At 44.1% G+C, this 22,461-nt stretch overlaps 1 long non-coding RNA gene across 2 annotated transcripts in view; it reads left to right on the forward strand.

The window, feature by feature from the left end:
* Window positions 1-22,461, forward strand: part of LOC142104024 (uncharacterized) — a 275,970-nt gene that overhangs the window by 6,201 nt on the left and 247,308 nt on the right. For both annotated transcript variants that reach the window (XR_012679493.1, XR_012679494.1), the window contains exon 2: window positions 6,882-6,980. This is a non-coding gene — a long non-coding RNA (uncharacterized LOC142104024). The remainder of the gene's footprint in view (window positions 1-6,881; window positions 6,981-22,461) is intronic.

The following is a 22,461-nucleotide window of genomic DNA, read 5'->3' on the forward strand; positions in this document are numbered from 1 at the left end:
ACAGGACATGGGGTATGTGAGGAGATGGGTGACAGGACATGGGGGGGGTAGGTGAGGAGATGTGTGACAGGACATGGGGGGGTAGGTGAGGAGATGTGTGACAGGACATGGGGGGGGGGTAGGTGAGGAGATGTGTGACAGGACATGGGGGGGTAGGTGAGGAGATGTGTGACAGGACATGGGGGGGGGTAGGTGAGGAGATGTGTGACAGGACATGGGGGGGGGTAGGTGAGGAGATGTGTGACAGGACATGGGGGGGGGTAGGTGAGGAGATGGGTGACAGGACATGGGGTATGTGAGGAGATGGGTGACAGGACATGGGGGGGGGTAGGTGAGGAGATGTGTGACAGGACATGGGGGGGGTAGGTGAGGAGATGTGTGACAGGACATGGGGGGGGGTAGGTGAGGAGATGTGTGACAGGACATGGGGGGGGGGTAGGTGAGGAGATGTGTGACAGGACATGGGGGGGGTAGGTGAGGAGATGTGTGACAGGACATGGGGGGGGGTAGGTGAGGAGATGTGTGACAGGACATGGGGGGGGGTAGGTGAGGAGATGTGTGACAGGACATGGGGGGAGGTAGGTGAGGAGATGTGTGACAGGACATGGGGGGAGGTAGACGAGGAGATGTGTGACAGGACATGGGGGGAGGTAGGTGAGGAGATGTGTGACAGGACATGGGGGGAGGTAGGTGAGGAGATGTGTGACAGGACATGGCTGGAGGTAGGTGAGGAGATGTGTGACAGGACATGGGGGGAGGTAGGTGAGGAGATGTGTGACAGGACATGGGGGGAGGTAGGTGAGGAGATGTGTGACAGGACATGGGGGGAGGTAGGTGAGGAGATGGGTGACAGGACATGGGGGGAGGTAGGTGAGGAGATGGGTGACAGGACATGGGGGGAGGTAGGTGAGGAGATGGGTGACAGGAGATGGGGGGAGGTAGGTGAGGAGATGGGTGACAGGACATGGGGGGAGGTAGGTGAGGAGATGTGTGACAGGACATGGGGGGAGGTAGACGAGGAGATGTGTGACAGGACATGGGGGGAGGTAGGTGAGGAGATGTGTGACAGGACATGGGGGGAGGTAGGTGAGGAGATGTGTGACAGGACATGGGGGGAGGTAGGTGAGGAGATGTGTGACAGGACATGGGGGGAGGTAGGTGAGGAGATGTGTGACAGGACATGGGGGGAGGTAGGTGAGGAAATGTGTGACAGGACATGGGGGAGGTAGGTGAGGAGAAGTGTGACAGGACATGGGAGGTAGGTGAGGAGATGGGTGACAGGACATGGGAGGTAGGTGAGGAGATGGGTGACAGGACATGGGGGGAGGTAGGTGAGGAGATGTGTGACAGGACATGGGGGGAGGTAGGTGAGGAGATGTGTGACAGGACATGGGGGGAGGTAGGTGAGGAGATGTGTGACAGGAGATGGGGGGAGGTAGGTGAGGAGATGTGTGACAGGACATGGGGTAGGTGAGGAGATGGGTGACAGGACATGGGGGGAGGTAGGTGAGGAGATGGGTGACAGGACATGGGGGGAGGTAGGTGAGGAGATGGGTGACAGGACATGGGGGGAGGTAGGTGAGGAGATGGGTGACAGGACATGGGGGGAGGTAGGTGAGGAGAAGTGTGACAGGACATGGGAGGTAGGTGAGGAGATGTGTGACAGGACATGGGAGGTAGGTGAGGAGATGGGTGACAGGACATGGGGGGAGGTAGGTGAGGAGATGTGTGACAGGACATGGGGGGAGGTAGGTGAGGAGATGTGTGACAGGACATGGGGGGAGGTAGGTGAGGAGATGTGTGACAGGACATGTGAGGAGATGGGTGACAGGACATGTGAGGAGATGGGTGACAGGACATGGGGGGAGGTAGGTGAGGAGATGGGTGACAGGACATGGGGGGAGGTAGGTGAGGAGATGGGTGACAGGACATGGGGGGAGGTAGGTGAGGAGATGGGTGACAGGACATGGGGGAGGTAGGTGAGGAGATGTGTGACAGGACATGGGGGGGAGGTAGGTGAGGAGATGTGTGACAGGACATGGGGGGGAGGTAGGTGAGGAGATGGGTGACAGGACATGGGGGGTGGTAGGTGAGGAGATGGGTGACAGGACATGGGGGGAGGTAGGTGAGGAGATGTGTGACAGGACATGGGGGGAGGTAGGTGAGGAGATGTGTGACAGGACATGGGAGGTAGGTGAGGAGATGTGTGACAGGACATGGGAGGTAGGTGAGGAGATGTGTGACAGGACATGGGGGGAGGTAGGTGAGGAGATGTGTGACAGGACATGGGGGGAGGTAGGTGAGGAGATGTGTGACAGGACATGGGGGGAGGTAGGTGAGGAGATGTGTGACAGGACATGTGAGGAGATGGGTGACAGGACATGGGGGGAGGTAGGTGAGGAGATGGGTGACAGGACATGGGGGGAGGTAGGTGAGGAGATGGGTGACAGGACATGGGGGGAGGTAGGTGAGGAGATGGGTGACAGGACATGGGGGGAGGTAGGTGAGGAGATGTGTGACAGGACATGGGAGGTAGGTGAGGAGATGGGTGACAGGACATGGGGGGGAGGAGGTGAGGAGATGTGTGACAGGACATGGGGGGAGGTAGGTGAGGAGATGTGTGACAGGACATGGGAGGTAGGTGAGGAGATGGGTGACAGGACATGGGGTATGTGAGGAGATGGGTGACAGGACATGGGGGGGGTAGGTGAGGAGATGTGTGACAGGACATGGGGGGGGTAGGTGAGGAGATGTGTGACAGGACATGGGGGGGGGTAGGTGAGGAGATGTGTGACAGGACATGGGGGGGTAGGTGAGGAGATGTGTGACAGGACATGGGGGGGGGTAGGTGAGGAGATGTGTGACAGGACATGGGGGGGGGTAGGTGAGGAGATGTGTGACAGGACATGGGGGGGGGTAGGTGAGGAGATGGGTGACAGGACATGGGGTATGTGAGGAGATGGGTGACAGGACATGGGGGGGGGTAGGTGAGGAGATGTGTGACAGGACATGGGGGGGTAGGTGAGGAGATGTGTGACAGGACATGGGGGGGGGTAGGTGAGGAGATGTGTGACAGGACATGGGGGGGGGTAGGTGAGGAGATGTGTGACAGGACATGGGGGGGGTAGGTGAGGAGATGTGTGACAGGACATGGGGGGGGTAGGTGAGGAGATGTGTGACAGGACATGGGGGGGGGTAGGTGAGGAGATGTGTGACAGGACATGGGGGGAGGTAGGTGAGGAGATGTGTGACAGGACATGGGGGGAGGTAGACGAGGAGATGTGTGACAGGACATGGGGGGAGGTAGGTGAGGAGATGTGTGACAGGACATGGGGGGAGGTAGGTGAGGAGATGTGTGACAGGACATGGCTGGAGGTAGGTGAGGAGATGTGTGACAGGACATGGGGGGAGGTAGGTGAGAAGATGTGTGACAGGACATGGGGGGAGGTAGGTGAGGAGATGTGTGACAGGACATGGGGGGAGGTAGGTGAGGAGATGGGTGACAGGACATGGGGGGAGGTAGGTGAGGAGATGGGTGACAGGACATGGGGGGAGGTAGGTGAGGAGATGGGTGACAGGAGATGGGGGGAGGTAGGTGAGGAGATGGGTGACAGGACATGGGGGGAGGTAGGTGAGGAGATGTGTGACAGGACATGGGGGGAGGTAGACGAGGAGATGTGTGACAGGACATGGGGGGAGGTAGGTGAGGAGATGTGTGACAGGACATGGGGGGAGGTAGGTGAGGAGATGTGTGACAGGACATGGGGGGAGGTAGGTGAGGAGATGTGTGACAGGACATGGGGGGAGGTAGGTGAGGAGATGTGTGACAGGACATGGGGGGAGGTAGGTGAGGAAATGTGTGACAGGACATGGGGGAGGTAGGTGAGGAGAAGTGTGACAGGACATGGGAGGTAGGTGAGGAGATGGGTGACAGGACATGGGAGGTAGGTGAGGAGATGGGTGACAGGACATGGGGGGAGGTAGGTGAGGAGATGTGTGACAGGACATGGGGGGAGGTAGGTGAGGAGATGTGTGACAGGACATGGGGGGAGGTAGGTGAGGAGATGTGTGACAGGACATGGGGGGAGGTAGGTGAGGAGATGTGTGACAGGAGATGGGGGGAGGTAGGTGAGGAGATGTGTGACAGGACATGGGGTAGGTGAGGAGATGGGTGACAGGACATGGGGGGAGGTAGGTGAGGAGATGGGTGACAGGACATGGGGGGAGGTAGGTGAGGAGATGGGTGACAGGACATGGGGGGAGGTAGGTGAGGAGATGGGTGATGACATGGGGGAGGTAGGTGAGTGAGACAGTGTGACAGGACATGGGAGGTAGGTGAGGAGATGTGTGACAGGACATGGGAGGTAGGTGAGGAGATGGGTGACAGGACATGGGGGAGGTAGGTGAGGGAGATGTGTGACAGGACATGGGGGAGGTAGGTGAGGAGATGTGTGACTGACATGGGGGGAGGTAGGTGAGGAGATGTGTGACAGGACGATGGTGAGGTGAGATGGGTGGACAGGACATGTGAGGAGATGGGTGACAGGACATGGGGGGAGGTAGGTGAGGAGATGGGTGACAGGACATGGGGTGAGGTAGGTGAGAGATGGGTGACAGGACATGGGGGGAGGTAGGTGAGGAGATGGTGACAGGACATGGGGGAGGTAGGTGAGGAGATGTGTGACAGGACATGGGGGGAGGTAGGTGAGGAGATGTGTGACAGGACATGGGGGAGGTAGGTGAGGAGGATGGGTGACAGGACATGGGGGGGTGGTAGGTGAGGAGATGGGTGACAGGACATGGGGGGAGGTAGGGTGAGGAGATGTGTGACAGGACATGGGGGAGGTAGGTGAGGAGATGTGTGACAGGACATGGGAGGTAGGTGAGGAGATGTGTGACAGGACATGGGAGGTAGGTGAGGAGATGTGTGACAGGACTTGGGGGGGAGGTAGGTGAGGAGATGTGTGACAGGACATGGGGGAGGTAGGTGAGGAGATGTGTGACAGGACATGGGGGGAGGTAGGTGAGGAGATGTGTGACAGGACATGTGAGGAGATGGGTGACAGGACATGGGGGGAGGTAGGTGAGGAGATGGGTGACAGGACATGGGGGGAGGTAGGTGAGGAGATGGTTGACAGGACATGGGGGAGGTAGGTGAGGAGATGGGTGACAGGACATGGGGGAGGTAGGTGAGGAGATGTGTGACAGGACATGGGAGGGTAGGTGAGGAGATGGGTGACAGGACATGGGGTAGGTGAGGAGATGGGTGACAGGACATGGGGTATGTGAGGAGATGGGTGACAGGACATGGAGGGAGGTAGGTGAGGAGATGGGTGACAGGACATGGGGGGAGGTAAGTGAGGAGATGGATGACAGAGGACATGGGGGAGGTAGGTGAGGAGATGGGTGACAGGACATGGGGGGGGTAGGTGAGATGTGTGACAGGACCATGGGGTGAGGTAGGTGAGGAGATGTGTGACAGGACATGGGGGGAGGTAGGTGAGGAGATGGGTGACAGGACATGGGGGGAGGTAGGTGAGGAGATGGGTGACAGGACATGGGGGGAGGTAGGTGAGGAGATGTGTGACAGGACATGGAGGTAGGTGAGGAGATGGGTGACAGGACATGGGGTATGTGAGGAGATGGGGTGACAGGACATGGAGGGAGGTAGGTGAGGAGATGGTGACAGGACATGGGGGGAGGTAAGTGAGGAGATGGGTGACAGGTCATGGGGGAGGTAGGTGAGGAGATGTGTGACAGACATGTGAGGGAGATGGGTGACAGGACATGTTAGGAGATGGGTGACAGGACATGGGGGGTAGGTGAGGAGATGGGTGACAGGGCATGGGGGGGTAGGTGAGGAGATGGGTGACAGGGCATGGGGGGGTAGGTGAGGAGATGGGTGACAGGACATGGGGGGTAGGTGAGGAGATGGGTGACAGGACATGGGGGGTAGGTGAGATGGGTGACAGGACATGGGGGGGTAGGTGAGGAGATGGGTGACGGGAACATGTGAGGAGATTTATGAAGAATTATGGCGTGTATTTCAGTTGAACTGTGACTGTACATGGGTGATATTTATGTTATTTATATAAATAATATGCTAGATATTGCTGCTATTGTATTATGTCAAGTCCTATAGATTGGAACCAAAATTGAGTCAATATAGAGTCTAAATGTTCATGTAATCAAAGCTAACTTCTAGAAGCTGGATAAATGCAAGGACATCTGTATCATTTAAAATTATGCTCATATCATCATTATAAGCCACTCTTTAGTATTTGCATTGGTATGAACTTCTTTCCCGTTTGCAAACTACTCTAACACTGCACAGTCTCACCTCCAAATGAATTTAGTCAAATAGTTTTAATGCGTAACAGGTTTTTGTTCCTCTGTGGTTTCTTTGTTGTTTTTTTTTTTTTTTTTTTTTTTTTTACTCTTGCATGTATAAGTAGAATATAAATGCTAAAAAGAATTTCTAATTTCAAAATTCAATTCCCACCAAGGTTTTTTTTTTATTTTTTATTAATCTTCCTGAATTACAAGCAGTAGAATTTCTGTGACCTAATTATAGTATTTTGCTCAGCCAAGCAGGTAAATGAGACCCTAATTTTACATAGCACTACGTTTGAAGTCTGTGATAGTATCAGCAGGAGGCTTCCTAAGGACATTTACTATAATTGGCAGGGATTACAACAAAGGGCGTGATCCCAGTAAAAGGTTATAGCCCTACCTGTGCGCGGTTTGTGCATACACTATTTGTCTTGCAGAAATTTCACATGGTAAATAGCAACTGTGGTTAATGGCGAGGATCAGTCGTGTGGGTCTGGCCAATTTGTTCATTTTTCTTTCCTGTTTGCTATGTGTTTCTATATACCCAGGTGAGAGATGTTGGCAGAGAAGATATACTTTGATACTGGCTACATCAATCACATGTTTTTTGCGGCTGCTTTTGTATAGATCTCCATAGACATCAAAAGGTGTGTTTGTTTATTTTCAAATTTACAGAGTTAATATTTTCTTATGTATCCACTCGGAATTGGCCACTTTATTAGTTCAATAACAAATAATATTAGTAATTAAAAGGGGTTCAGAAACTATTTACATTGTCTTAGTGGATGGAAATAAGCTCTTTTAATAGAGAATCATCTGGTGAGGTTTAATGGTTAATAAAGGTCATGTGATTATTTTTGCGCAAATGTACCTCTTTTCATGCGAGCCCATGGACTAATGCATCATCATGGTGGTTTTTGGGGTGGGTTTTTTTCTGTTATCGCCATCCTGAGAAGATGGAGACATAACAAGGATTGCGGCGTTATTAGCACCACCACGATTCTTATTAAATTATGTTCTCCAAGCTTTGCATGGGGAAGCTATTGCCGGCAAAGCCTGGCGATTCTTACTGCTGGCCCTATCGCATACTTGCCAACTTTTCCTCGTTGGCTTCAGGGAGATCCCGGGGGAGGTGGGTGTGCGGGGGACAGGGCTTTTCAAAACGCATCATTTTGGCACCACCCCCTAAATGATTGTCACAATTTTGGCCAATTACAGCAGGGGGCAGATTACACAATATTTGCATCAAGAAGCCCCCCTGCCACTTATCTTATTGCGGGGGTGAGAACTGGGGTGTTGCCCTGCTCTCCCAGAAATGTGGGAGTCTCCCAGACATTCCGAGAGAGTAGGCATCTATGCGTTAAAGAAAAGCCGCTAATGAATCTTTAGAGACTGAAGTGTCTTTTACATTTCTGTCTCCATTACTGAAGTCATGTTGTCTTACCTGTCAGTCTTTGATTAAATCTTGGTCTCCATGAAAATGGCCACCTCCATAGGCATCAATACATGGACATAGGACACAATTTCTGAACTGTGTCATCATGCCACAGATGGCGAAGCCAACCACGTCTTGTGCTGGCTCAGCATCAGGGAGATTGCCAGACTCTTCAGGGAGTGAGGGAGATCACCCCTATTTCAGGGAGTCTCCCTGAGATTCAGGGACAGTTGGCAAGTATCACTAGCGAAAACATCTGTTTTTTGCCGGCAGTAGGGCATTTTGCCCTTTCATAAATATTCAGGCTAATTTTATTCATGCCTTTGGTGATGCTGTAAATGAAGTGGAATTTCTTTTGGTCTTTTTGTTGCACTTAAGTGGGAAAGCACATTTTTATTTGCACAAATCACAATGTGATAGAACGTCAAATACACTAAGGAGGCTCATGACAGTCACAGTGTCCTATTAATCTCTTTACTTAAATTGAACACATAAATGAGGCTGAAAGGAGCAGTATTTTAGGAGAAAAGGTGGAGTTTAAATCAAATGAGGGGGTGGTCCTAGCGAGATAGCAGACAGTACTTTGATGTTCCATTTTCCTTTTCCTTCATGTTCATTTCCATCTCGACTCACAGTCTGGCAAGTGGTCTTCATGGGGGCACTTCCCAAAATTGTAAACTGATGTGCACCTGTATGTATGAGGTGGGAGAATAGGCAGATTAACCCAGAACAAATTAAATGTATTCCTTTCCAAAAATTGTCTTTAGAACATAGACTTCTTTATGTCTTAGTACAGTTATGGTCAACTAGGTCTAATTCAAGGGCCCTCCATCCTTCAAGAGAGCCAGATATTCAAGAATGAAAAAAACAGATGAAAATGAAACTTTGCACACCCCCATCTCTCATCCCAAAATGCCCCCACATGTCCCTGATTTGTTCCAAAATTCCAACACGTGCCACTTGGTCCAAAATAGCCCACATGCTCTCAGATCCCCCACTTGCCATAAAATACACCCACATGTACTCTGGCCACCACAAGCCCTCAGATACCACATGTAGTCCAAAACTCCCCAACATGTCACTCAGACCTCCTTACATGCCCCCAGAGCTTGCCATATGCTACTCAGAGCCCCCTACACATCCCCCCACATGCCCATCTGACCACTACCTTTACCGCCCTCATATCTCCCCCACTTTTTCTTACTTTTACTGATCGGATCCCATGTAAGAATGAGGTAGAGCACACTTCACTCCCTCTGAAGCAAATATAAAAGAAACCCGGGCTCTGGTAGATGAATCTGGAAGAACTAACAAAACCAAGGCAAATAAGCACCTGCAGCTGTGGAAGAGCCTATGATCTCTTCTAAAAATGTAATAAAGAAACACTGGAAAACAGCGCTGAATGCAAAGATTCAAAAATAATGAGTTCATAAGTGTATAAATACAAAATGTATTAAAACAATAACATACAACACAATAAATAATAACCTGTCACATATAAATATTAAAATAGCTGTCTATCAGCTGATGCCAATAAATGCCTTCAATAACCAAACATATATATGCAAATCGTTAATAGGGGCAGAAACACTCTGGAGGAGATAAGAAACAATTGTCACCTTCAATAAACAACAGTTCCATAGATGGAATATTGCTGCATAAGCATAGCCCACTGTGAGGAATAATTTTAAAGTTGATTCATCCCAGTAGTCAAATCCCAATAAATGTAAAATTGTAATGCGCTCCCTCCTCTACTGGTATGCTGTCTGGCCTCCCTGTATTGTGTAGATGAAGTCACATGACTCAGAATTTGGCTGCTCATGTTCAGTCTTATCCTCTGCTTCATAAAGAAGCAGAAAATAAATCAGATTGGGAACAGCCAGCAGGTGTAAGTGGGCCTCCTGTTGCCCACCACTGTATTAGTAATTGGATACATAGAAAAAGCTTCAACTAAAACTTAACATAAATAAGTGCTAGTCTCCGTCATTAGGTGACCAGGGGTTTCAATCAGTTGTTGGCTGTGTCACCCCTGTTTCAGGGGGATTTCAGTTGGCCACGTTACTGTAAAAAGTAGCATGGTCTGCGCACTGTTACCGATATTACGGTAAAAGTGCGCATAATTACACTTAATACAGTCATTTTAACTCCAGTTTGCCGCAAGCATAAATCTGTGTTAAAATGAACGTGTTAATGGTAATACACTTAGCGCCACACTATTCTGGGGGGAATTGAATCCCCACCCCCCAGCTCAGTATGGAGTGGTCATAATACAAAATAATCCTCTGTCGGTAATGTATTTCAACAGTTGTCCCATTTCTGCAGCAAAATCGGAGTTGGCTAATACTGGCCACAAATGCAGCCGTTTTCCATTCAATATGATCATCATGCAAGCAATTCATGCAGTTAGCACAGAGTCTCTGGGCTTGAAATTACCATGAAAGACTTATTCTCTGTGACTAATGTCCTTAAAATTGTTCGAAGAAATTTTTAAACATATGGTGAATTTTTGTAAGCCGGCAGTCTCACATGATCGTAATTGTCTGTATATATGGCAATAATACAATGTACAGAAATGTTAATTCTATAGTATGTGTTTGAAATCATAATAATAATTTCTTGAAATGATTAAATCTAAATACAAATTGATTGGATTAAAAGAAAGAGAAATACAATTAATTGCTGCTTGGGGATTAATTGGACTCCAGGCTGATATAACCTAAAATGACTAATAGAAGAGATAGATAGATAGATGGATCTTTTCCAATTTATCCAAAGAAATTGCTAAACTTCCTCCTACTTTGGTAATCTCACTCCCTTTCCAACAATAGTACGTTGGGTGAGGGAGCGCCAAGCCATTCTGACCGGTCACGGCACTCGCATATAGTTGAATCCTATACAGGTGCTGTTTGGTTTTCTCCATCGCATTAGAAATCAGATCAGATACAGTGGTGGGAGTTTAATGATTTGTTTGTTAATGGAACCACCTTATTATTCTCAATCATCCTGCCACCTGTCTAGCTTTTGTACCTTATGATGTGAAAACTCTTATGAAAAATTACGTCATATTGCCCAGGTAACGAGCCAAATTACTGTGAAATTCTTATAACCCCTCTGAATATTGTATGTTTGGCATTCAGTTCAAGATTAACACTTTTTTTAAGACATTATTATAATGAAAATGACTTAATTGAAATAAACCTTGCCAATTGTGTAAAATGAATCATAATTATTACTTGGTGTAAGATGCTGATTTAAATAATCATAGAAGTGAAGGTATAACGCTCACTGCTTTTTGGTTCCATTACATCATTAACCTGTGCTCCATACATGATTAAGAAGGGTATTTTGTCTGTAGTTGTCTTGTAATCAAGCCAATGGCCTGCAGCTGGATCCCCCGTATTATTGGCATTCTGTGCCCTGTTTTATATACCCAGTTCACCCAGCTGCAGGTTACTCATCTTTGAACTGTATTTTAGATCTGGCATCCAGTATTGTGGAACAAGTTACAACAATAATTGACATTGTTAACAAAGAGACTTTTAATATGACTTTCCCACTTCATTTTTATAGCGTGGTATAAGTTTTTCATTAAGTATAACCTAATAAATATTAAATGTGTCACTTGATATAATAATGTAGAATCATCACAGATTCTCTCTTGTAGCTGTAAAAAAAAATAATAACCTTGGTAGATGTTGAAACAGTTTTCACTGCTGTTTGAGAAATGGTGAAGTATTGTAATGTGCGTGGTACTACACAACACGTACAGCATTGCAGACCCCTCCCCACCCTAAACCACAACATACTCCTTGGCTCCTGTGTGTACCCATTTGTGTATTGCAAAACTGCACATTCTGGGCCCTGCTAAAACCTGTTTGGTGGTGCCGCGTGCCTCAGTTTGCGTAGGTGCACCTAGATTTCCATGCAAGTCGGCGGCAATTACGGAGGAGCAAATGTTTGCGCTGGCTGATAGGAGTTAAGTGAAAGGAGCGACGTCCTTGCAAAGTACAGAGTAAGTGCATCAGAATGCCTATTTATGAAGAACACACCATCATCATCACCATTTATTTATATAGCGCCACTGATTCCGCAGCGCTGTACAGAGAACTCATTCACATCAGTCCCTGCCCCATTGGAGCTTACAGTCTAAATTCCCTAATATACACACAGACTAGGGTCAAGAGAGAGAGAGAGTAGGGTAAATTTTTGATAGTAGCCGATTAACCTACTAGTATGTTTTTGGAGTGTGGGAGGGAACCGGAACATCCGGAGGAAGCCCACGGAAACACGGGGAGAACATAAAAACTCCACACAGATAAGGCCATGGTTGGGAATTGAACTCATTACCCCAGCGCTGTGAGGCAGAAGTGCTATCCACTAAGCCACCGTGCTGCCCAAGAAACCAAAGCCAAAAACTATATTTCATTTTGCAGAACAAGACTATTAAAATAAGATTAAGGGATGGACATATTTAGAAACGTTCCTTGCTGTACAGAAAGGTGCACCACCGTATCCATTCTGCAAAAGGACTTGAAATTTACACCAGCTCTGAACTGACGGAAATCGGTGTTGTCCTATATATTTAGTGGGAGGGATTTTGCTTCTGCCAGTTGCACATATAGGACAATGCACAGTCTTAGATGAACTGTTGGTGATGTGAAACAAATCTTCAAAAAAGAAAAGAACCACAACTAATAAGAATGTCCTAATGTCTATCATGATTAATGTAAGCCATTAATGTTAACTATTTCAAGAGAAAAACATAAGTGTTATTTAATGAAAAGAGTTTGAAGGGGTAGAATGCTGGGCGTCCTCATCTGTTTTCCTCAGTCTGCATTGAGATCGTAGAGTAGGTGTGCACCTTCATATGTGCTTCCTTGACCAGCTGGGTGCACTGGTGCAAATCCCAGATGTTTTGCTCTGTCTAAGCTTTGTTACACATATTTAGGACAGATTTTTCTGTATCCTGAGCATCTACTGTATAAACCGTCAAGGTGAGTAAACTTTACCTGTGGAAGATCAGTAATAATTGACAGACCGTAATGAATGCTTTCATTGACCGATAACATCTCAATGTGCATTGTAGGTCATTATACTTTATAAGGGGGCACGCATTGTTCTGGAAGTATGTACAATTTAAATGTAATAAATAATAATAGGCACTTGCATATAAGTAACATTACTTATATGTAAGTCTCTACTATTATTCATTGCATTAAAATTTACGCTTCTTTGTTTGTGTTCCTAACCATCAATATTGGAGTCCCTCAAAAGCACGGTCCGAATACGGCGCGATACAGGAAGTAAATAGTGAGGACTACATGATTACTCGAATGGCATCAGCACTGCAAGGATGAAGTTGTATGCATCGGCTCATTACAACAAGGCTCAACGGAGGACATATAAGTGTAAATACTAGGGGGTATATTTACTAAACTGCGGGTTTGAAAAAGTGGAGATGTTGCCTATAGCAACCAATTAGATTCTAGCTATCATTTTTTAGAATGCACTAAATAAATGAAAGCTAGAATCTGATTGGTTGTTATAGGCAACATCTCCACTTTTTCAAACCCGAAGTTTAGTAAATCTAGCCCTAGATGTCAAGTTATTATTCACATTATATGGCAACTCACTACAGCATTTCTTCTATACATCTCCTCTTTACCTTAATATAATCAAATATTTGGTGGAAAGAAAATAGTGGAGCTCTTTCTCAGACTTCCATTTTTTTCAACTTGATTGCATTTGAACTGGAACATCGGCATTTAAAGAACTTACGATTGACAAAGTTCTGGACAAAACGTCATGTACACAAGATTTTATGTCATTATGGTTAGGACCACTTTTAGATAAATATCCATCCCTTATTTTGTATGTGTGTACATTCATATATGTATATTCTATTCATTCCGAGAATTGAGCGCTGTATGCTTTTTCTGTTTTTGTATTATTAAAAGTCTGGATAACTCTTTTTCCAGCTGCCTTCACATGAATTACAGCTTGCAGCTTACCTGTTGCACTTTCTATAGTTTATTTGCTACATTATATGTAGAGTGAATGCTTTTGATGATAAATTTGCTGTCAAGTTACATGGAAAGGAACCAATAAATGCAAACACTCCTATTAAATTACAAAATAAAATTCTAAATATTGAAAAGGCTGAGTGTGGAAGGCATGTATAGAGTCATCACAATGAGTATTGGTCTATCACACCCTATTTTATGTAAACACTGAAGCTAGAGTTTTTTGTGCCAAGCATACCAGGTAGTGCTGCTCCCCGTGATGGTGTTTGACAAGCAGCCGCACATGGAATTAAACAGACTGAAGTCATTTTACTATGTCCCTGCTTTGTTTATAATCTGGCAAAAACCATTATTCTTCATTGTGCTATTCTTCATATTGAAGTCCAACTTTTATTCATATATACACAATTAAGCTACTGCAAGGCTTGCATTAAAGGGTTATTCCATTATTTATTTAATTTTTACTAAAAAAATTAAAACCGTCTCCCAAACGGTAATATTGCAGTATCTCGTCCAATAGGCTTCTACTGCACAGACCCATTTTGATACAAAAACTGCAGGAACTGTGAAAGCAGGAGTGTTGGGTTGAATAGCTTGTCAATAGCGAGGGTTACACGCAACCCCCCGGTTTAGCCAGCCTTGAGTAGGAGTGCTTTGTTTAAAAAAACAAAACACAGAACATATTTTGTTACAGATGTACTTGATAGGAGGGAAATGCATTGATTGGGGGAGGCAAAAAGATGAATGTGGATACACATGTAGGTTAAAAAGCTACAAATGTTTTTTATTATGTGTGTATTTTGAATCCAGGGATCAATTCGTTTAATTGGTATGTGGATTTTAGGGTCATTTTACAATTTGACTATAGTCAGTTCAATGTGTTTTTTCACATATGTGAAGCTTGGTTCTTGCTTGTATTGTGTTTCAGGTTTAAGGTCTGGTTAGTATCGAGAGAACCATGATTATGACAACAATATTACTTGGTAAAAGTAGATATATATTAACCCCAGGAATATTTTATATTAGTCTTCACTATCCTACATTTTTATTTATCACTACTCAAGAATGGTGTCACGATAACAGTATAAATAATAATGTTTGTTACCTTATTCTGGCAATTGGATCCCAAAGGCTGGAAGTTGGCTGGTCATAGAGAAGTTCCTGATGAAGCTTAGCTGGAAGCGATCTGTGAGGCTGTAGAGGTGGTGGTCCCAAGGAGGTAGTTTTCAGACACAGGAACAGACATGGAGAAGGATAAAAGCTTAATGTCACAATGTGCAGGGTACCAGCCAGTTAGGCAAATACTGAGGAGACCTGAAGAAAGAATAGCCTTAATGAGTTAATACCAGGAGACTGAATGTCCAGGGCTACACAATACAATATGTGTGTATTTATATACATAGTGGTGGTCAGATTAGGAGATTCCCAGGGTAGTGTAGTGTGACTAGTTAGCAAATCACATCAGTAAATGATAAGATAATGTCAGTAAGCAAGTTCCGCAGAATGAGACAAAAGCAAGTCCATCTGTCTGAGCCGGATCAGTACACGTTAATATCCAGAATAGGAAGCAGGGCGCCAAGGGAATAAACAAGGGTAAGTATTCAAAGACAGGTCAATACACGGTATAGCAGGTCAGCAAACAGGATTCCAAAGGGTTAAGGGGCAGGTCTAATTTGTCCAAGGCAATAAGTCCGTGTCAGGTACTTTAAGCTGGCTGGTAACACAATGACCTATCAAAGGCTGTTTGCCAGAAGGTCCCTTTTATAGTGGCCTGTCTTGTCTGTTCAAAACAGGTGAATGCTGAAGATCCGTAGCAACAGGCAAGCCGTAGAAAGTGTGTTGCTCTAATGGGTAAGGAGCGGCCTGTCCAGAATAATGGGGGGGTGCTCTCTAGAGTTGAACATGCTAAACCAATGGGTTGGGTCCTGGAGGTATATTTACTAAACTGCGTGTTTGAAAAAGTGGAGATGTTGCCTATAGGAACCAATCAGATTCTAGCTGTCATAGAATGTACTAAATAAATGATAGCTAGAATCTGGTTGCTATAGGCTACATCTCTACTTTTTCAAACCAGTTTAGTAAATATACCCCCTGGAATTTGTCTATAGGGTTTTAAAAATGGTACATTTAAATTCGGGGTGACAGCTGAAAAAGAAAATAGTTGTACCCTTGGTCATTGGAGAATATTTTTTGAAAACAAATTTGTTAAATGTAACAATTGTTTTTATACAATAAATAAAATAAAAAAAAATGGAAAGCACAATCTAGTATTAAGCCCCCTGTGGCGCTCTAACATGGATGAGTCATTGGGGAGAAGTGCCAGTTTTGGCAGAACTGGAGGGTGTAGCTCTGCTTGGGTGAATTGATTGTGCTGTACAGGTTCCAGGTTCACTGGTGCAACTGGGTTGTCAACTTTCATTGCTGCAGCTATTGAGATACGTAAATGCCATATATAATTCCATGTAACTTGAGGTACTGCCGTGAAGTTTGGGTTAAAATACTGACTGAAGGGAACATGGCTCATATTATATTGTCATTCCGTAGTGTTATTACCCTTGTTCTGTTCTTACTATGCAATGTGCTCATTCAGTGTTATATTTCATTCTGTATATTTTCTTCCTGACAGAGCTTAATTAGTGTAGGAGACTGCTTTATATATTTCCGAAGACACAGTTTATCACCCTTCTACAGTTATGTACTTATAACAAGCCATGTGCTAGTGTTTTCTCTGACTTGGCACAAATGGAATAATTAATGCCTTGGTTAATTTATCTGTGTAATGATCGTCTTAAGATATGGTACATAAAGGGCAAAGAGACATTTATTTAAAGTGATCCTTCCAACAGCTAATGCGTGTCTCTTAGTACAAGTGATGTACTCCGTTTGTGTTTCAGACCTTACCGTAAAGCAATGCCTTACCTATACAGTGCTCCTTCGTCTGCGCTTCAGAAGAAATTGGTCATCCTTCATTGAAGACCCGATGGGCAGAACTGGGCACTGAGATTTGTCTTCAAAGTCCCAGTGCCACTAGTTATCCCCACTTTACAGGTGCAGTGGCGGGCACTGCTTTTTGAAAGCTCCTCAAATCCGTGCATGTCTTTTTACACGGGTGGTTCACTATTGGACAACACCCATTTTTTTATTTTTTTTAAACTCCTCCCCACCCACCACCTCTCTATATCAGGCTCTGTTAAGGAGGACTAGATGAATTGAATCCTCTTGTGCTGTAAGTTTACAGCATAGTACGGTTTGCATCTTAGGACAAGGGGGAGGACACTCCTCTATATGACACATGGGGGGACAGGGGTGAATAAGGGGTTGGAATTGTCCAAAAATCTTTGTTTGTCCCCAAGTGATTTATAATAGACGTACCTGAGAAGTATTGTAGTTCAGATCCCTGACGTGTTCTGTTTTCTAGCGGAACACTGAGGGATGTCAGACACCGATGGTGCGTTCATGGTACCTGTTTACTCAGACACCATTGACTCTCAAAGATGTCATGTCTTTTTCTGTTTTCCACATCTGTTATATATGTGTTAAGTTTGGAATACATGTGAGCACAGCTAATACATGTTTAAACAGAGCAAATAACTAAATGGTTGCTGTGTTCACCATATTGCTAAATAAGCCTTGATGGATACTAATTAAAGGATGGTCAACTTGGCTGAGAAATGATTTTGTATTATGATAATATATTAGAGAATGGACTACTCCCCAATAAATCTGGATCCTCCCATCCTCCTGCTGAGATTACTTTGTGTATAAACATATCAAAATAGTTTCAGTAGGGCGGTTTGCTTTACATTCTGCATTGCATTACTTTATATTGTAGTTACTCTGTGGTGCTTTTATGCATATGTGATCATAATAATCAATGATTGTAGGTATATGAAATATAGTTAGCATTCACCTGTACTATAACCAGTTACTACAATTCTAACTTAAAACAATTTTGATTTAGAAAAATGTGTGATCATACAAACAAATGTTTTCACCTATCATAAGTACAATATTATACTGTTTATCTTCTTATTTGTGAAATTCTAATGTTTCCAAATCTATATACTGTTCTTTTATCATAAACAGCGCTGAGACTACAAATCGTGACCCTTTACTTTTTAATTGTCCGTTATGACTCTTAGCTTCAGCCTTTAACTAGCTTCAGGATTTAGCCATATTTAAGGGATTGGGGTTAAGGATCATGCTACTTGAATTTCTGCAGACATTATTTTAATGATTGTTAAATGTTAATTGAAGAGAGCCACATCTACTTGTAAGTAGGAAATTATTTTATAACATATTATATATAATGGGTATTTAAAAAGCAAATAAGAACACAATTTTAAAATTTAATATTTATCAATGGTTGTATATTACAGAGTTCGATTTTATACATGGACTAACGAGTGTTTATGTGTAACTAAATATGTCTACTATATACTCACTCCTTTGCAACAGGTTGCTATGTTAGGAGGTCAGAGCTTCTCTGACTAAACAGACAGAGACTGACTGACAGTTTGGCAGCCTTGATTGTTAGAAATACACAGTGTAGATTGGTTGATTCATACACAGATGCAGGGTAGGGCCAGCGATGTCTCGGCAACACAGTCACAGCTTTCTGATCTTTATAAGATCCTATCAAGACACTATCCTGTAGATGTTGGAGGAATGGCAGCTGTCTGCAATGGAGGGGGGAGACAATACTTTACTTTCTTTTAACAGAGTTGCAGTGATTTGTCAATGTAACACTGAACAATGTATTTTACCTCCATGGTTCACATTTTAGTAGTCCTTTAACTGTATCAGTGCCAGATTTTCTGCATTTTCCATTTCATTGGATTTCTTAATGTAACACTCCTGAGTGGGATATTGCAGATATGTTGTTCAGTGTCTCCATCCAAGTCTTCTATGCTGCACTCAGTAGGGATGTAGGTAGCTTGTCTTACTACAAGGTGAGTTGAGAGACCACCTTGATCTTGAATCCACACAGACCTCTCAGAGATAACGCAACACACCATATATGTTAAAACCACCTGGGTACGTTTATTAAACGTGAGTGGTGATTGCAAAATGGATTTGGAACATACAAAATGCAATCATGGTTTGAATGCAACTTGTCAATACCTCCCTACTATTAGACACTTCTTACTACACAGAATGCATACATCTGCAGTGCTACTACTCTGACAGACTACACTCCACACCCAAACTAAACCTGGTTGCCTATCAGGACTGACCACTCTTTTGATAGAACTAAATTAGACAAAAAGCAATGAGCAAATAGAAAAGAATTGATTTAGCACAACCCTTAAAGATGAGAATAATAGATCACTTGAACAACACGAGAGCTCAGAGAGCACATAAACCGCCCCTACACATGCAATAAACTTTTATAAAGAATTAACAGCACCACACTTTCAACTGCAATAACGCACTCACTCAAGCGATCTAAAGTAAAAAATACATTTACATTTATAACATTGGGTACTTGGTGCATTTGTTGAATAACCCGGGTTATATTTAAATGTCTCTGGTGTATATCTCTGTAGTGATTATCTTTCACAATTCTCCATATTTAGTCAGGCAAGTTGCCTGCAGTTATTGCAGCATGTATGGTCAGTTTAAGGGTGCATGCTCACGAACACCGCGTTCTGCCTCCGCTTAATCAGCGTGCCGTTCAGCACAGAATGCAGCTCAAATGAAACTTTATTAAGGGATTGTAAGTTATCATGGTGATTGCATCCACGGGTCACTCGGAACAACACGGGTGAATGCTCCGCAGAATATAGATGAGGAAAAATACTGCAGGCTGCGTCCATGTTTGGTTGAATATTCACCCTGTGATACTCAATGTGGCTGTGTGAATGGCCTTTGCAATCAACATAGGGATCTATAGTAAATTCCTGTTTCAGCTCTTTTCTTTTCCATTCAACGCAAGTTGAACCAAACGCAGCTCAAGTGCAGGGGCAACACGGACTGCACTCCTGTGTGCGCTGTCCCTGAAAGGTGTGTGATAGCCTAGTATTTGGATGCATACCAGGATGCAGCTAGAACCAAAGCTACTGCTACAAGTTTTAGTAGAATAATGGGCCTTGGAACCACAAGGCAGGAACTGGACTTTGCAACCACTGAGGAAAAATTACATTCTATTGTCAGGCTACTGAGTTACATTTGTAAGTTTATAACTAGTGTGTTGCAGAATTTGTTTGGGATAGAGATGATTTTGGTGGGTGTAGCTACCTGTGGAAGAGAACTGGGGACTGGTGGTGCGCCTCTTTAAAGATTTTGCTATGTGGCTCCGTACTCTAGTTATACCTTAACGCTTCAGACCTAGATTTGTGGTAAGTCCACAGAGGCCGGAGCCTGGGATGTCAGAAATGGAGGGCTGGTAGGCTGGGTTTGGTTTCTTATTGGGGGAGGGGGGGGGGGGGGGGGTTATGCCTTCTGCTAACATAACACAATTTAAGAAATATTAACTTGCAGCCAGATTACAATTATTTTTTATTCACATGGTCTATGGAATATGATTGTGTTGGACGATGGAGCTCTGTGAAAAAATATTAGCACTTATTGTTTTTTAATAACTTCACAAAGGCCATTCACCTAAACATGCTCCTCTTAACAGTTTAACACTGACATAAATTGTCTTTTTTTTCTGAACAAATATTCATGATGCCTGGTGCATAGATTACATTGGGGTCAGGTAGGTTTTATCTGCTCAGCTGAATATGGAGAAAAAAAAATCATGCAGAATGTAACCAGTGTCCATAATGTGGTAAATGCTAATAAAATATCATAAACTGCCAAAAAACATATGTGCTATGTTCTACATACTGTATATTATTATTATCCATTGGAAATTTTACAGGAACTGTATGTGATGATCTAAATAAGAGTGACACTCATAGCGGACTTTCCTTTCCTTCCCACGACCTCTGACTACATGCTGTGTGATTTCAAGCAAGTCACTGAATCAGCCCAGTGCTCTTGGCTTGTAGAAGAGAAACTCATTTATCAGAGATCATTTATCATAGCCTGTGTGTATGTCCACCAGGAAAAATAGTTCAACTCATGCCAAGTACAACTCTCCTTTCTCAGTTCTATCAAATTATTTGCTTTGAGTCCTAACAAGCCTCTACCATATCCATTTCATGTCTGAGTTAATGGTTATACATAAATTCTTTCCTTTCATTAGAACATTACTTACACTGTTTTGTATGAATAAGCTGAACAACCTACCTTAAACTATTTCAGCATACCGTTAACTCATTAAGAGCAAAGTGCTACCTAGTGTGGAGTCTAGTTGTTACTGCAGCCGTATTTTACGTACAGAAATGAGAGCAAGACACTGAGGAGGAAATGGAAAAATTACTCTGGAGGTGGGAAGTTTCAATGATGGGTAGAGATTAATTGTTACTATATTTTATTTTCTATATGGCACGCATGTATTACAGTGTCATATACAGTGTATTACATCGGGTAGAAGTCTATATACTGGAATGCTCCTTTTGATAGAAATGCCCATTTAAGAAAAGGAGTTTTGTGCTACATAAACAAATGTTATGTGACCACTGCTTTTACAATATTTAGCTAATGTTGCTGCTCAGGGGAGGAGCTACATCATCATCATTTGTTTAGCCACTGATTCCGCAGTGCTGTACAGAGAACTCGCTCACATCAGTCCCTGTCCCATTGGAGCTTACAGTCTAAATTCCCTAACATACACCTACACAGACAGATAGACACAGAGACTAGGGTCAATTTTGATAGCAGCCAATTAACCTACTAGTATGTTTTTGGGGTGTGGGAGGAAACTGGAGCACCTGGAGGAAACCCACGCAAACACAGGGAGAACATACAAACTCCACACAGATAAGGCCATGGTCAGGAATCGAACTCATGACACCAGTGCTGTGAGGCAGAAGTGCTAACCACTTCGCCACCGTGCCGCCCATCTCTCAAGTCGGCCTTTGGTTAGGAGTGGCATCTCCCAGGACCTTTAATGTGGGAGGAGAATCCACTGTTTATGAAGTATCCACCCAATCCATAGAAACCCCAGATCAACTCTAAATTCTAAAAAAATGTTTTAAAATTAAAAAGAGGTGAAATAAGGATTTTGTTTGGCCAAATCCTGTTGCAAGAATTCCAAATAAAAACCTTTTAGGTTTCTGTTGAAATCCTGCATGAATTCTGAATTTGGTTCACTATTGTTTTACATGGATGAATAGTAACCAGTTATTACTTTTGTCTTTAGGAATTTATGAAACAGTTTCGCTCTAAAATTACTTAATGGGTCATTACAGCAATTTAGGAATGAATTACTGTGTCTTAAGCTGTGAGCTAATGTTAAATTCATCTTTAGGCACCAAATCTGCTGAGAAGTAATTTCTGTCACAAACTAGTCATGTACAAGCCCTAAGGGCCTGTAGCTCTTCTAGGATCTTTGTAGAAGCGAACTAGTTGTAATGTCAGACCCGAGTGAACTAGTGTAAGTAATAGTTATGAAGTAATAATGCACACGTCAGAGTATATTTCAGTGTTTATGAGTAATGACCTCCACTCCTCTCTTCAACCCGGTGGGACCTTTGAAAGATAAATGTGAATGAAGGTGGATTTGCCCTTTATGCATAGTAGGTAATAATGGTCCTATGGTACCATACTTACTGTAAC

This window comes from Mixophyes fleayi, chromosome 10, assembly GCF_038048845.1.
Source record: "Mixophyes fleayi isolate aMixFle1 chromosome 10, aMixFle1.hap1, whole genome shotgun sequence".
NCBI lineage: Eukaryota > Metazoa > Chordata > Amphibia > Anura > Limnodynastidae > Mixophyes > Mixophyes fleayi.